The sequence below is a fragment of the Pteropus alecto genome, unplaced genomic scaffold (assembly GCF_000325575.1).
Source record: "Pteropus alecto unplaced genomic scaffold, ASM32557v1 scaffold71, whole genome shotgun sequence".
Taxonomy (NCBI): Eukaryota; Metazoa; Chordata; class Mammalia; order Chiroptera; family Pteropodidae; genus Pteropus; species Pteropus alecto.
This window is the reverse complement of record NW_006433024.1, coordinates 1,424,753-1,438,338: the sequence shown is the minus strand read 5'-3', so window position 1 is coordinate 1,438,338 and position 13,586 is coordinate 1,424,753. Positions and strand designations below refer to the sequence as shown.

At 35.6% G+C, this 13,586-nt stretch overlaps 2 pseudogenes; one reads left to right on the top strand and one right to left on the bottom strand.

Moving 5' to 3' along the window:
* Positions 1-8,213: 8,213 nt before the first annotated feature.
* On the top strand, positions 8,214-8,332 carry LOC112476748 (annotated as a pseudogene).
* Positions 8,333-9,093: 761 nt separating this feature from the next.
* Positions 9,094-9,212, bottom strand: LOC112476763 (annotated as a pseudogene).
* Between the last annotated feature and the right edge of the window lie 4,374 nt (positions 9,213-13,586).

Sequence of the window (13,586 nt, the reverse complement as noted above, 5' to 3'; positions counted from 1 at the left end):
AGAAAGTTTTACTGTGGCTCATATGATGATTCTTGAAGCCAGAGATTCATTGAATCTCAAGAGTAAAATGAACCTTCTACATCCTCAACTCTAGTGATGCAACCAACACTCTGTAAGTCCTCTCCTAGCAAAAATTCAATATGCCTGCTTACCTGTTCCAAGCATTTCTGACCTATCATATTCTTAAATTTTCATAACCCTGATCTACAGTTGATCTTCTAGCCACTTCGTATTTCTCATAAGCTTATCTTTGCATAATATATCCTTCATGGGAAAGGAATTTAACATTTTCGAGTACATACTTACCATATAGCAGGTGCCAAACATTCAGTGTCCTGTTAAATGGGAATAATTATTCTCATTTATACATAATGAAAAAGGCTCAGGGAGACTATACAGCATACCCAAGGACACACAGCTTCTAAGCAGAGCAGCCACACTGGTCTGATTTCTTGCTACATAATAAACCAAGGCAAACTACAATCATGGTTTAAAACAACAATCATATTATTCCTCATGATTCTGTGGTTTGGCTGGAGGTCTGGGCTGGTGTGGCTGGGGCTGGATGGTCTAGGATGGTGTCACTCACAGGTATATGCCTCAGCTGGGATGGCTAGGACAGCTGGCCCTCTCTCTACCTCATCCTTGAGGAGGTTAATGCAGACTTGTGGTGGCAGCCTTTCAAGAAAGTGAGAGCAGAAGGTATAAGCCTACTGAGATCTAGGCTCAGAACTGGTAGTTACTCCCCTGCATTCTATTGACCGAAGCAAGACAGAAGGTCAGCTACAGCTCGAAGGATGGGAAAATAGATTCTGCCTCTTGCTGAGAGGAGCTGTAAAGAAAATTTGTCCATTCACAATTGAACACATGGTCTGTGGTCTATGCTCTTAACTTTGGAGCCAGACAGTCCATGTTCAGATCTGGGCTTTGCTAGTTGTTAGCTGTGATGCCTTGGGAAAGTGTACTAACCTCTGCCTGTTTTCCCATCTGTGAAACAGGTCTCTCAAAAAGTGGTTATAAGGATTAAGTGAGTGTATATACATAAAATGCTTAGAATACTGCCTGTTACAGGGTCTGCACGTTACTATAAGTAAGTAATAATGATGATTATTTTGTTGCTGTTATTAACTGATATGTTGTACTGCCTACCTCAATATTGATTAATGTTTAGTATGTGCTAAGATCTGGGGACATAAAACAGAGGAGTTAGGTGGGAAGGATTTCATATTTATTTACCACCTAATTATGTAGGCTTCATGGCTAGGTGCTTCACATGGAATATTTCATTTAATTCTTTTAAGAATCTAGTAGAATAGGTGTTATTCTCCCTGGTTACAGGTGAACTAAGGTAAATAAGACATGGTCTTTTTTTTTTTTCAAAACACTCATACTCTTGTGTGGAAAACATTATCCAAAAATGACATTTGTTTGGTTATTTCACAGCACACTCATATACATTATTAACTCACTAGAACTCAGTGGCATTTCTGTCATTCCTAGTAAGTGGCTAAAGACACAGGTATGCAGGAAAATTAAGCATCAGGGAGGTCCAAAGCCAGTATGGAGAAGAACCTGGATTAGGACTGGATTGGTGTCTTCTGCCACTTTGCTATAGGCTTTTCCATGATGCGTCAGTATCTCACTTATTTGAATCAGCAAGTGTGAGGAGGAAAAACATCTTCAGCAATTGCTAAGAAAAGCCTGACTACACAAAGGCAGAACAGCCAAAAGAAGCAAAAGATGATTGCTCCTGGTACATCCCCCACCCTGTCATAACACTTCCAGTTGTTTGCTGAAATCATTTTTGGATGTGGTGTGCCTATTAAACAGATATGGCTACACTAATGTACCATGGCCTTCTCAGGACTAAAGTTATAGAGCGCAGCTCATAACAAGAAATAGTTCCGCAGCTGGCTTGGTTTGTAATAAGCTCACAGATGCAAAACATTAATCAAAGCCTAGGATGGCCACTAATAGAACAGCTTTAGAAAATGGGGACCCTCCACTTAATTTAGAATTGCCACAGCTCTCCGTCAAGGCCAGATTGGCACATGTGGCTCCCTTTGCACATTGTAGAGGACCGATATAAGCCATCAGAAAGAGCAGGGGTTGGAGTCAGACAGACCTGGGTTTTGATCCTGGTGGCACTGGCACACCCCAGGCAGGGCCTTGACTCCATCAATCTTGGTTTCCTCACCAGTAGTAAGAACATTTTTAGAGGACTGTTGTGTGGACTGTGTGAGATCCTGCATATTAAGTGCTGAGCAGTGCCTGGTATATAGTAAACTCTTCTTATTGGTGAAAGATGAATTCATAATATTGGAGCGAGGATCCTAGACATGCTCAAATCCTGCCCTACAATCACCCCTCCTTCTGAAGAAGCTAAACGCATGAGGAACGAAAACAGAATGGAAATCAAAGTCTCATTTTGGCATTAGCTGTTTGCACACGCCCGTCCTGAGTTCTGGACAAGCTGTGGTGAAACGCATGGTTTTAGTTTTAGCATTAGGCAGAGCCTTTACACTCTCCTCCCAAATTTAAATCTCAGAATTGTCTCCCCTCTGGTGGATTCATGGGGGAAGACGGTCCAAAATAAGAGGAAGAAAAAGTTAGCCAGGTTTTGAAAGAGAAAGAAAAATCGGAAGGAGGAGAGGGGTGTGGAAGGAAAGAGGAAGAGAGAGATGGTTGGACACATCTTTATGTGCTGAGCCCTGTCTGAATCTTCCCTTCACACAGAGGTAGGAGGAAATGGTAGGGGTTTACTAACACAATGACCCTGTCTATCAGTAACCATGGCCTGGTGAATGTTTTAGATTCCTATTATTCAGATTAGCAACTCTTCTTCCCTTGACAGGGGTCATGGAATGTTAGTGGAAGTAGGCTCGGCCTTGAGAGACGAAGCTAAAGACTTACTAACCCTATAGCACTCAAAAAAACTGTAACTGTAATTATTGTCATTGATATTGATGCTGTGGTAACATTTCTGTGATTTAGTGTCCTCATATTAGTGAAGAGGAAATTGAACAGTGAGGACCAAGTTTTCTTTCGGATCTGAATTAATGATACTATTTCAGAAAAACTGTAGCTAAATAAAAACCCATAAATCAAAATTGTTTTCTAATGATATATTGAGAGAGATGGCATAAAAATAGAGCACTGAGAGAGTCATACGTGGGCATATTATTTAACCCCTTTGAGTCTTAGTTTCATCATCTATAAATAAGAAATAATGATAATTCTCTCCCAAATTTGGAAGAATTAATGAGCTAATGTAGGATAAAGCTTTGTATGTAGTCATGTTTCAAGAAATGGTAGTTTATTATTATTACTGAAAATATGGTATAAGATTCTTTATCTTCAATTCTGATCTTTAGTATACTATTCAATATACTCCTATTTTCTCAGCCTTAAGTTTATCACTTTTCACCCAGCACCTCCCACCACTATTTGGTACTCCCACAGGCCATGTCCAGGGTGGAGCACTGTAATAGAAGCATCGGATTCAGATTCAGGAAGAACTAGAATTGAACCTAGGCTCTCTAGTTTTATATTTTTGTGACTTGGAACAAATAATTGACTTCTCTGAACTGCCTTCTTACTTAGATAATAATTCTATGGCAAAATTAGTTTTGGAGCTCATTATCAATTCTCCCTTTTTATCTGGACATACAGCATTCTAATTAGAAGACTACATTTCCCAGCTTCTTTTGCAGCTAATTATGGTCACATGACTAAATTTTGGTTAGTAAGATAGAATTAGCAGTGTTCCATGGCCCTTCTTTAATCTTTCCTATTTTTTGGAACAAAAGCCTGAAGGCTAGACCTCAACAAACTTCTTGGCCCCTGGGGATGATTGAACAGAAAGCTTTTTGAAAAAGCCTAAATCCTGATATAGTTGGGCTCCTGTACCAGTCCTACAATGACTCCTTCTGAACATCTCACAAACAACTCAAAATAATCGACCTTGTTTAAACTAGTCTTATTTTGAGTTTTTTGTCACCTACAGCCAAACCTATATAAGATAATAAACGTAAAGGTGTTTGGCACGTTGTAGGCGCTCGATAATTTTAGTTTCTTTTTCTCATTCTCCCATTGTGTTCACTCTTCTTGCTATGGTCAAAGAGCCTTTCTTAAATTCAAATATTAAACAAAAAACCCCAGTCAAAATAATTACAAAGTAAATTTAAAATATTTTAAAGTAAATGATAATAAAAATATCACATACCAACACTTAGGAGATATCATAAAGCTATACTTAGAAGGATAATTTTAGCAAAAAGAAATTAGTTATCTAAGAATCTATCTCAAAGAATTAGAAAATTAAAAAACTAAAAGCTGAAATTTGAAAAGAATAATAAAAATGAGAGAACTCTTACAAGACTGAACAAGTAGAAAAAGAAAGCAGAAAGGCACGGATTGACAAGATCAGAAATGAGGAGGGAGATATCACTAACAAATTTTAAGATGGTAATACATAATAATATATGTTAAATACTTCATATAAAAAAAGAAATCCACAGATGTGCTTACGTTATTCTTACTTCAAAGTCATAGATGGAATTATGATGAAAGTCAAATGAAATAATTCTGTAAAAGTACTTTATCTGAATGGGAGGCATCAAGATCCTTCCCACTAAGGCCACCCCCTCTCTGACCAGCCATGTTCTTCCTCTCTTCTCTGTTTCTCCCGATCCTTTCTTCTTACTACCTCAATTTCTAGCTACACCAAACTGAACACCTCGTATGTGTGTCTCAGACTTTTCTGCTGATGGCAGAGAAAAAAAGCACAGACCCCAGGAACACATGGAGACAAAACCTGAGCAACCTTATGGAAAAGCCCAAAATTTCTTGGTTGGAAATATTAGATTTTGTCTCAAAAAATTAATTTGAATATTCATTCTCCTCTACTATATCCTCATTAATAAAACTATACTATTCAAATCATTCAACCTTGAGTAGCCTATGGCTTTGAGAACTCCCGAGATCTGAGACAGAAGTTCAAATTTGTCACATCTCTCTTTTTCGTGCTGCTTTTTCTGCTAGAAATGCCTTTCTCTGAACATCTACCTCTTAGCCTCCACTGTAAAAGTGTTCTTGATTCCTTCAAGGAGATTTAGTTGCTCTCTAGCATGATGTACATCCCTCCACTATAGTACTTCACAGACTATGTCTAAACAGGTTTGGGGGATGGGATATTAAGAGTGGAATGGGCCATCTCTTTCATTAATCTACATATTCTCTAGGGAAATGGCTGCAGTTCTATGCCATCATCACTACTACAACTACCATAACTCCATCCCATTAGGGCCTAGCACTGTGCCTGGTCCCTAATAGATGCTCATTAAAGATTAGACAGAATGAATAAGTGAATAAATATTCAACGAATAAATCAAATGAAAGAGGCAGTTTTGTGAACCTTAACTCAGATTTCACCCATATGCACTCTTTAGCCTGAGTCAATGCCAGCAGTAACCTCCTCCATGTATATGACTTACTATATACTTCTAAACTGGGCCCTGAATACTTCTATATGTACAAGGGGAAGAAAAAAGCAACCACTTTCAAGTCAAGTCAGCCCAGCCAGGAAAATCCACTGCCAAAGTTCCAGTGATCTCCGAAATGTCAATACTATGAAGGTGGACACTAAGCTCAGCACACTCCACATTATCAAATTCCCGTTTGCTTCATGTTTTGTCTGGTCTGTCAGCACCATTTACTACTGAGCAGGTCCCTTATCTTTATTGATCACTTAATTTATCTTTTCTTAACTTCCCTTGCACCGTCTGGTGCCGTGTGTCCGTCTGTTGAGGCTGTCATGACTGGTTTGCTCTTGAAATAATAGGGGCAGCAGGTGGTGTGACTAAGTCGACCCATTGCAGAATGGGGGACCATTCCCAGTCCCTGTCTCAACCTGCCAGTGTGTCTACACCCTCCCAGCTGTTCCACATTAAAGCAGTCAACTGTGACTTTACAGTCCAAGTTTTACACAACTGTTTTTACAAACTGGGAAGAAAGTCTTTTGTCACAAATCCTTTGTCAGAAAGTAGAATGGGGGAAGAGAAAGCCAGTTCCAGACTAATGACTATGCAGATAGATGCATACTCCTCTGCTTTGGTAAAGGGGGTGTGGATGGGAGTGGGAGGCTGACTGGCAAAAGAGAGAACAGGCTGACTCCTTGCTCTTGGGACAATTTAGTAAGAGCAGCAATTGCTCTTTCAACACTAGTTTGAGCTTCAAACAGACCCACTATGCCATGAAAGCCCTCAGTCCTCTTATAAAGTGAAAATAAGAGCAGTTAGTTAGATCCGTGTGTCTTGGGTTCAGTACTCTAGGGGCAAGTATTATGTGTTTGAGAAAATAGCAAGAAAATTATGCCTTTGGGACTCAAAAGCCGAGTGTGTTTATAATTTAGGGCTTGTAATCACATGTGAGAAAAAACAAAACAAAGCAAAAAGAACACACGTTTGAGTCAGGTCCAGGCTCCAAACTTAAGTGACTTTGACATAACTATTAATGAGGTATATTAAAATTTCTATTTCTTAAAACAGAACTCTTTGATATGACATTTACTCTATTAACTAGAAGCCAATTAATCAAAAATCTTTAAATAATTAAAATCTACCTTTCTCTCTCTCTCCCCTACTCACCCTCACCCCCATCCCATACACATTTTGGTTATAAGCAGAAAGCCAAGGGGAAAATGATTAAACTTAACATTGTGGAAAGAGTACATTAGATGAAAAGTCAGAAATCTTTCATTCTCTCTTGTTAATATTAACAAGCTGGTTGCATTTAGGCATAGCACTTAAGTACTGTGAGCTTAGTTAGTAAACTGTATTAAATGTAGTTTATATCTAAGGTTGTGTAGGTTGGGGAAGTAGATGGGAATTGGGGAGAGTGACAAGGAGAGTGGGACCATTGTCTTTTTTTCTCCTTATTTATATAGATCTGAAGGATGCAAATTTCTACTTTCTTTTGGGTATTAGAATTGCACTGTTAGCACCTCCTCCCATGAACTTCTCCCTAAGGTGGAAGAGGGCTAGAGTCTGATTCCTGGGAGCCACTTCTCTCTCCTGGTTGTGTCGGTGTTAAAGGTTACTGTTTCCACAAGTACCTTCCTTCTCTTTTTCTGGTTGGCTGACCTAGAGGTCACAGGTACAGTATTCTCATTCCAGCCTTCGCCTCTTCATCCATGTGGTGAGCAAACCTGGTTTCGAACCCCAGGTCCCATTTTCTAAATCAGAGATACTCATATGCAACCAACTGATGAAAATGTTTACGATTGGTCCATGATAACGAATGCAGACACTGTCATTAAGCATTTAGAAATCTGTCCATCTAATCTAGACTAGATAAATTAATAAGCATGAAGCAAGTTCATGTTCCCATTAAAAACTCTAACTATTGACGTAGCCAAGAGGAATATGTATAACAAACACTAAATGTTTATATTGGAAAACAAGTAAGTGCTATAATCAAGATAATATCTATGGAACTAAAACAATATTTTCAAATTAAAACCAAATTAAGCAAAGGGAGGACATAATAAAATAAGAGTAAAAATCAATAAAATTAAAAACAAATTAATAGAGAAAATCAATGAAGTTAAAGTGGTTCTTTAAAAAAATCAATTAATCAGATAAATTTCTAGCCACGCTGATTAAGAAAAAAAGAGGGGAGACACAAATTAGCCATATTGGGAATGAAAGAGAAGACCTCAATATATGCCCTACAGAAATTAAAATGATAAGGTAATATTGTAAACATCTTTGTGCCAATTAATTTGATAGTTTGGGTGAAATGGACAAATTCTTTGACAGACGTAAACTACTCAAGAAGAAATAGATGATTTGAATTGTCTTTATTTATTAAAGCAATTAAATTTATTAACAAAACTTTGCCACAAATAATACTTTAGGCCTAGATGGGTTTGCTGGTGATTTCTACCAAATATTTAAGAAAGAAATATACCAATTTTATACAATCTCATACTAAAATAAAAGAGGAGAAAACATTTCCTAAGTAATTTTATGAGGCCAGCATTACCCTGATAGCAAGCCCTTCAGAGAAAGACATTATAGGAAAAAAAAAAAAAAAGCTAATATCCCTTATAAATACTAACACAACGTTCTTAAAAATAACAAAATTTTACCAGATAGAATCCATCGATATGTAAAAGATTATAAATCATGAACAAATAGAGTTAATCTCTAGTCTACAGCCATACCACCCTGAACGTGCTCAATCTTACCTGATCTTGGAAGCTAAGCAGGGTCGGGCCTGGTTAGTACTTGGATGGGAGACCACCTAGGAATACCAGCTGCTGTAGGCATTAAAAAAAAATAGAGTTAATCCCAAAAATGCAAGGTCGATTCACCATCTGAAAGTTAATCAATTTAATCAATCAGGTCAATGGACTCAAAATAAAACACCTGATAGTCAAATCAATAGATGCAAAAAAGCATATGACAAAATCCAACATCTATTCATGATAACATTTTCAGCCAGCTAAAAATAAAAGTGCACTTCCTCATCTTTATAAAGACCAACTATAGCTAACATTATATGACATTTTAAAAAAGGCAAAACTATAGGAATAGGGGCTAGCACTATAGGAATTGGAGGATAATTGATTGGTGCTTACATGACAGCATATAGAACAAAACTTACTGAACTCTACATCTAAAAAGGTGAATTTTACTCTATATAAATGATACTCCAACAAACCTGATTTATTTTCTAAGTTTCATGGCTGACACCTCCTATAGAAATCTTTGGAACAAAACCAATATACAGGTGTGCTAAGTTCACCTCTTAAGGAGCAAGTATGCTATACATTTAAACAGCTCCAGAGAACAGAAAAACATGGTTTCCCAATGATACATGAGAATAGTCCCCAAAATTTCACAAAGATAGCAATTAAAGAAAACTCCAAGTTCATGATTATAGGTATAAATATATCAAATGAAATATTAGCAAACCTATTTGACGTATTTATTTACTTATTTATTTATTTATTGAGGAAACCTTTGGTTGACCTCACAGATTGCGAGGACCTTATCAGCTTAGAATTCCTCATTTTTTAATTTTTTACACCTACAACACCTGGTCTTTCTAGGTGGTCTCCCATCCAAGTACTAATCAGGCCCGATCCTGCTTAGCTTCCGAGATCAGATGGGATCGGGCTTGTTCAGGGTAGCATGGCCATAGCTATTTGATCAATATTTTAAAAAAATAATGCACTACAGTCAAGTAGAGTTTATTCCAAAATTTCAAAAATATTTCACCATAAGTCATCTATTAACATCTATTTCTAATTTTGAAAAACCTCAATAAACAAAAAAATATAATTTAATATGCACCTTAAATAGAACATTATGAAATATCATCTGAAATCTTTCTAAATAATGAAATACCAGAAGAAATGAAAATGAACATAAGTCATAAAAGATAAAGTCAAAATTATTACAGATTACATAACTGTCCATCCAGAAAACCCAAGAAAATAAATGCAAGAAATCCTGTCATGTGCTATGACATGGATGAAACCTGACAACCTTATACACAGTGAAATGTCAGTTACAAAAAGATAAATACTGCCTCATTCTTATATGAGGTATCTAAAGTAGTCAAATTCATAGAAAGAGAAAGTCAAACATGGTTATTAAGGTCTAGGGGGAAGGGCAGATAATGGAAAATTGTTCAATATAGAGTTTCAGTTTTGCAAGATGAAAAAGTTCTAGAGATCTGTTGCACAACAATGTGCATAAAGTTAACACTGCTGTACTGTATACTTTAAAATGGTTTAAGATAGTAAATTTTATGTTATGTGCTTTTTTCTAACAATAAAAAATTCTATTGGAACTAATTAGACTATTTGTCTCTATTTTAATAATAATAATCTGTGATTAGAAGGTAATAGAAAAGTAGCAACCAGTTGGAAAACATAATGGAAAAATAGGTGCCAGTAGTAATGACAAGAACAGCAATATAATACCTTGGGTAAACCAAAACTTGCAGAACCTATTTAAAACAACCATAAAGCTTTACTGAAGAACATAAACAAAAACTTGAATAAATGGTAAGATCCAGCACGTCCTTCAATGATGAGATCAATTATTATAAAGATGTAAATTCTTCTCAGCTTAATCTATAAGATAATAAAATTTCAATAAACATGGTAATTGAAAAATTTAAAACTCAAATACAATATTAATTATATCTAGAATATTAAGGTCTGAGAATAGTCTAGTCTTTGAAAAGGTATTATAATCAGTGTGAAGGGGACAGTGTTTGTTATGCTAGATGTTAGATATCAAAACATTATATCGCTATAGTAATTAAAACAGTGTGGTACTGTGTACTTTTATCATTATAATAAATTATGGATGCATGTAACAACATGGCTGCATCTCAAAAGTATTGGTTAAATGAAAGAAGCTAGACATACATGGCTACATCATATATGGTTTCATTTATATGTCATTTTTGAAAAGGAAAAATAGTATCAGAAATCAGATCAGTGGTTGCCAAGGACTGGGAGTATGAGATGGATCTAATTACAGGAGGGCACAAGGACACTTTCTGAGATGGTGACATCTTCTATATCTTGATTGGTTACATGACTGTATACATTTTTACTTATCAAATTGTGTACGTAAGAAGGGTGAATTTTACTGTATATAAATTATACCTCAATAAACCTGATATATAAAAATAACATTGCTATACATAATGTTCAAAGTGTACATATAGACATTACATGTGGTGAATTGCTATTTTACTCATAATTTAAAATTTTGTTATGATTTAGGAGTGGCAAAAGTTGTGACGATAATAGCAATTCTATATTTTAATTGCCTGTAGGCACACTTTCAATGAACTATATATAGAGTTTTGTAATTCTTTACCTGTGATATTTGTTTTATTATATTAAGGGAAATGTAATTTTATATCTGTTTAATAAACACTTTGATTTGTGTTTTATATGTCTTTGGGAAATGTAATTTTATATCTGTTTAATAAACACTTTGATTTGTGTTTTATATGTCTTTGCTTTCTTTGTTTCATTTGCCTAGTAATTTACTCTTATTACATTCAACAAATTTATATCACAGTTAGTTCTAGAAGCACTATTCTAGAGACAAATGTAGAGGCGTGTGTGTGTGTGTTAGTTGTTCCCCTTGTAATTAGTTCACGTAACTGCCCAACTTGCAGACCCAATCTTCTCTTTATAAGCAGGTAAGAATTCTAGAAATTCCACTGGGTCTCAAGTACAAGATCATTTTCCAATACAGCTCTATTGGCAATCTGTGACTAATTCTCAACTTTTTCCGAAATTGGACAGGAAAAGGTATGACTGGCCACACCAAACCCCAACATGAAGATCCTGCCAGTTTTAAAATCCTAAGATTCTACCGGAGATTTATTTAAAATAAAAAACCAAGTTCAAGTTGATTGGTTGCCAGGGTCAACGCACAGAAAAGTCTCCTTACCAAAACCGGACAATTTTTGCCAGTCCTGGACACTTCCCTTTAACTCAGCCAATGGTTCACAGATACCTACTCTCTATACAGCGCCCCCTCAGCTCTATAAGAGGGAAGATGTACAAGGTAGAGTCTGTGCTATAAGATGTATATAACTTATCATATAAGAAAAATTGCTTTTCAAAATGATGATCTCAAAGCCAATAAGATTCAGAATTATCAGGAAATAATTATCAAATTACAAATAACAAATTATTGTGTTTTCTTTCTTAGGTGCCAGAAATGTTAGAGATTTTATACTTAAACGATAGTCAAAATAAGTAATTTTTTCCTTAATTTCAGTGAAGTAAGCATTCATTAAGCCAAACATCAAATTCCTCAAGGTTTTCACTCCTATTGAAGTTTACATTGCCATTTGAAACTGGTACCCAAAATGGATAAAAGCTCTACTTCCAAAGGGCCCGATCAACATCTGCAAAGCAGCCACAGGCAATGAGACAGTTACCTTCATTTTGATATTACTGTTTTCACCTTTTCTCTAAGCGTTTTTGCTTAATTTTTTTGTATTTACTAGTATACATATTTATAGGTTTTTCAATTGAGATAATAAATATAGCATTAATTTCCTGGTTTGTGGATATTTTCAAGTAGTGGAATACAAGGTTTATACAGCGTTCCTAATTTCTAGGCTTTTACTCTTCTGAAATGTGAAAGGTCAGGACCTTAAGGGATAATGATGTAAATGATTTTCATTTTGAAACTAATGGTTTAAAACTCAACCATCTATAAAGAACTTCTTTCTAGAATTTTTTTTTCCAGGATAAGGTCTGACTTTAGTGATGAACCTATGTACTTCCATTTATTATAAAATGAGAGTTGTATAATTTATCCTATTTCTTTTGGTTTAAGCCAAATAACTTTATCTCTCGTTCACAATTACTTAACCCTTCCTCTAAATTATTTTTTTCCCCACTTCTCATTTTTCTGCCTTACAAGTTTGTTTAAATTGTCTCAGAACTTCTGTGGAAGTAAGCAGGTATACAGTACTCAAAAGTAAACTTATTAAATTAATAATGGCAGTTTAACAACAGTTTCCTTTAGGTCCTTACTCTTTTTTCAGTACCATTTTGTTTAATTACTTAGATCTTGAGATCTTTCAAGAGCCTAGATTTCTTTCTTTTTATAAAATTCATGTAGTATATAATCAGGTAGAAATATTTATTAAGATAAAAATGAATATTATTCATTCTTTCCTTCCTAATAAAATCAGAAATGACTTCTTAGGTTTTCAAAAAATATAATTTTTTTAAACAAAAATTAAAAATTTACAAGCAGCCAAAACTAGGTAGTGGGTAATAGTATTCCTCAAGAAAATATTCTAAAAATTTGAAATTAGTCTTTAAAAACAAAAATTCAAAACATCATATAAGATATTTGAACAACATGAAAAATAAGCAACATGTTTTCTTAAAGACAGCATCAAAAATTTTAACCTCTAACCAAAATCTGGGGTTCAGGTTTACTTCCAAACACAAGTGTCATCAAGGATGATCATATTTCTAATATCTTTTATATCCTGCATCAGTAATAAAACGATGTGAGCAAGAATTGAAATGCCTGCTATCACATTCTGGAATTGTGACTTTTTCTAAACATCTTCAGTTAAAAATTCTCCAGCTGGTGTTATTTACTGTGGTCAGGTGATCAAATAGTGGGTCTCTCACCTTGGAGACCCAGGGTATAAATTAGAGAGAAGGCACAAGTGAACGCAGTTTGGTGGCTGTTTGAGACCCTGACGGACATTTGTCTACCTCACAAAAGCCTCTGTACAATTGGGCTCAATTTGTCACAACTGGCGGTCTCTGCTCTAAAGAGGCCTGGATCTGGAGCAGCACAGATGTTATAGTTTTTCTCCTTCCTCAGTTTGGAACACAGGACGAAATTCACCTAGCAGAGTGAATAATTCCAGATAATCTGCACAACTCCAAACACCTTTTGGATACTGAAAGTACCTTTTCTGTCTCTTTTTCCCTGTCTCTCTGATGTTCTGATCAGCTTCCTTACCATGAGAGAAGCAGCTCCTCAGCCATTGCTATATGC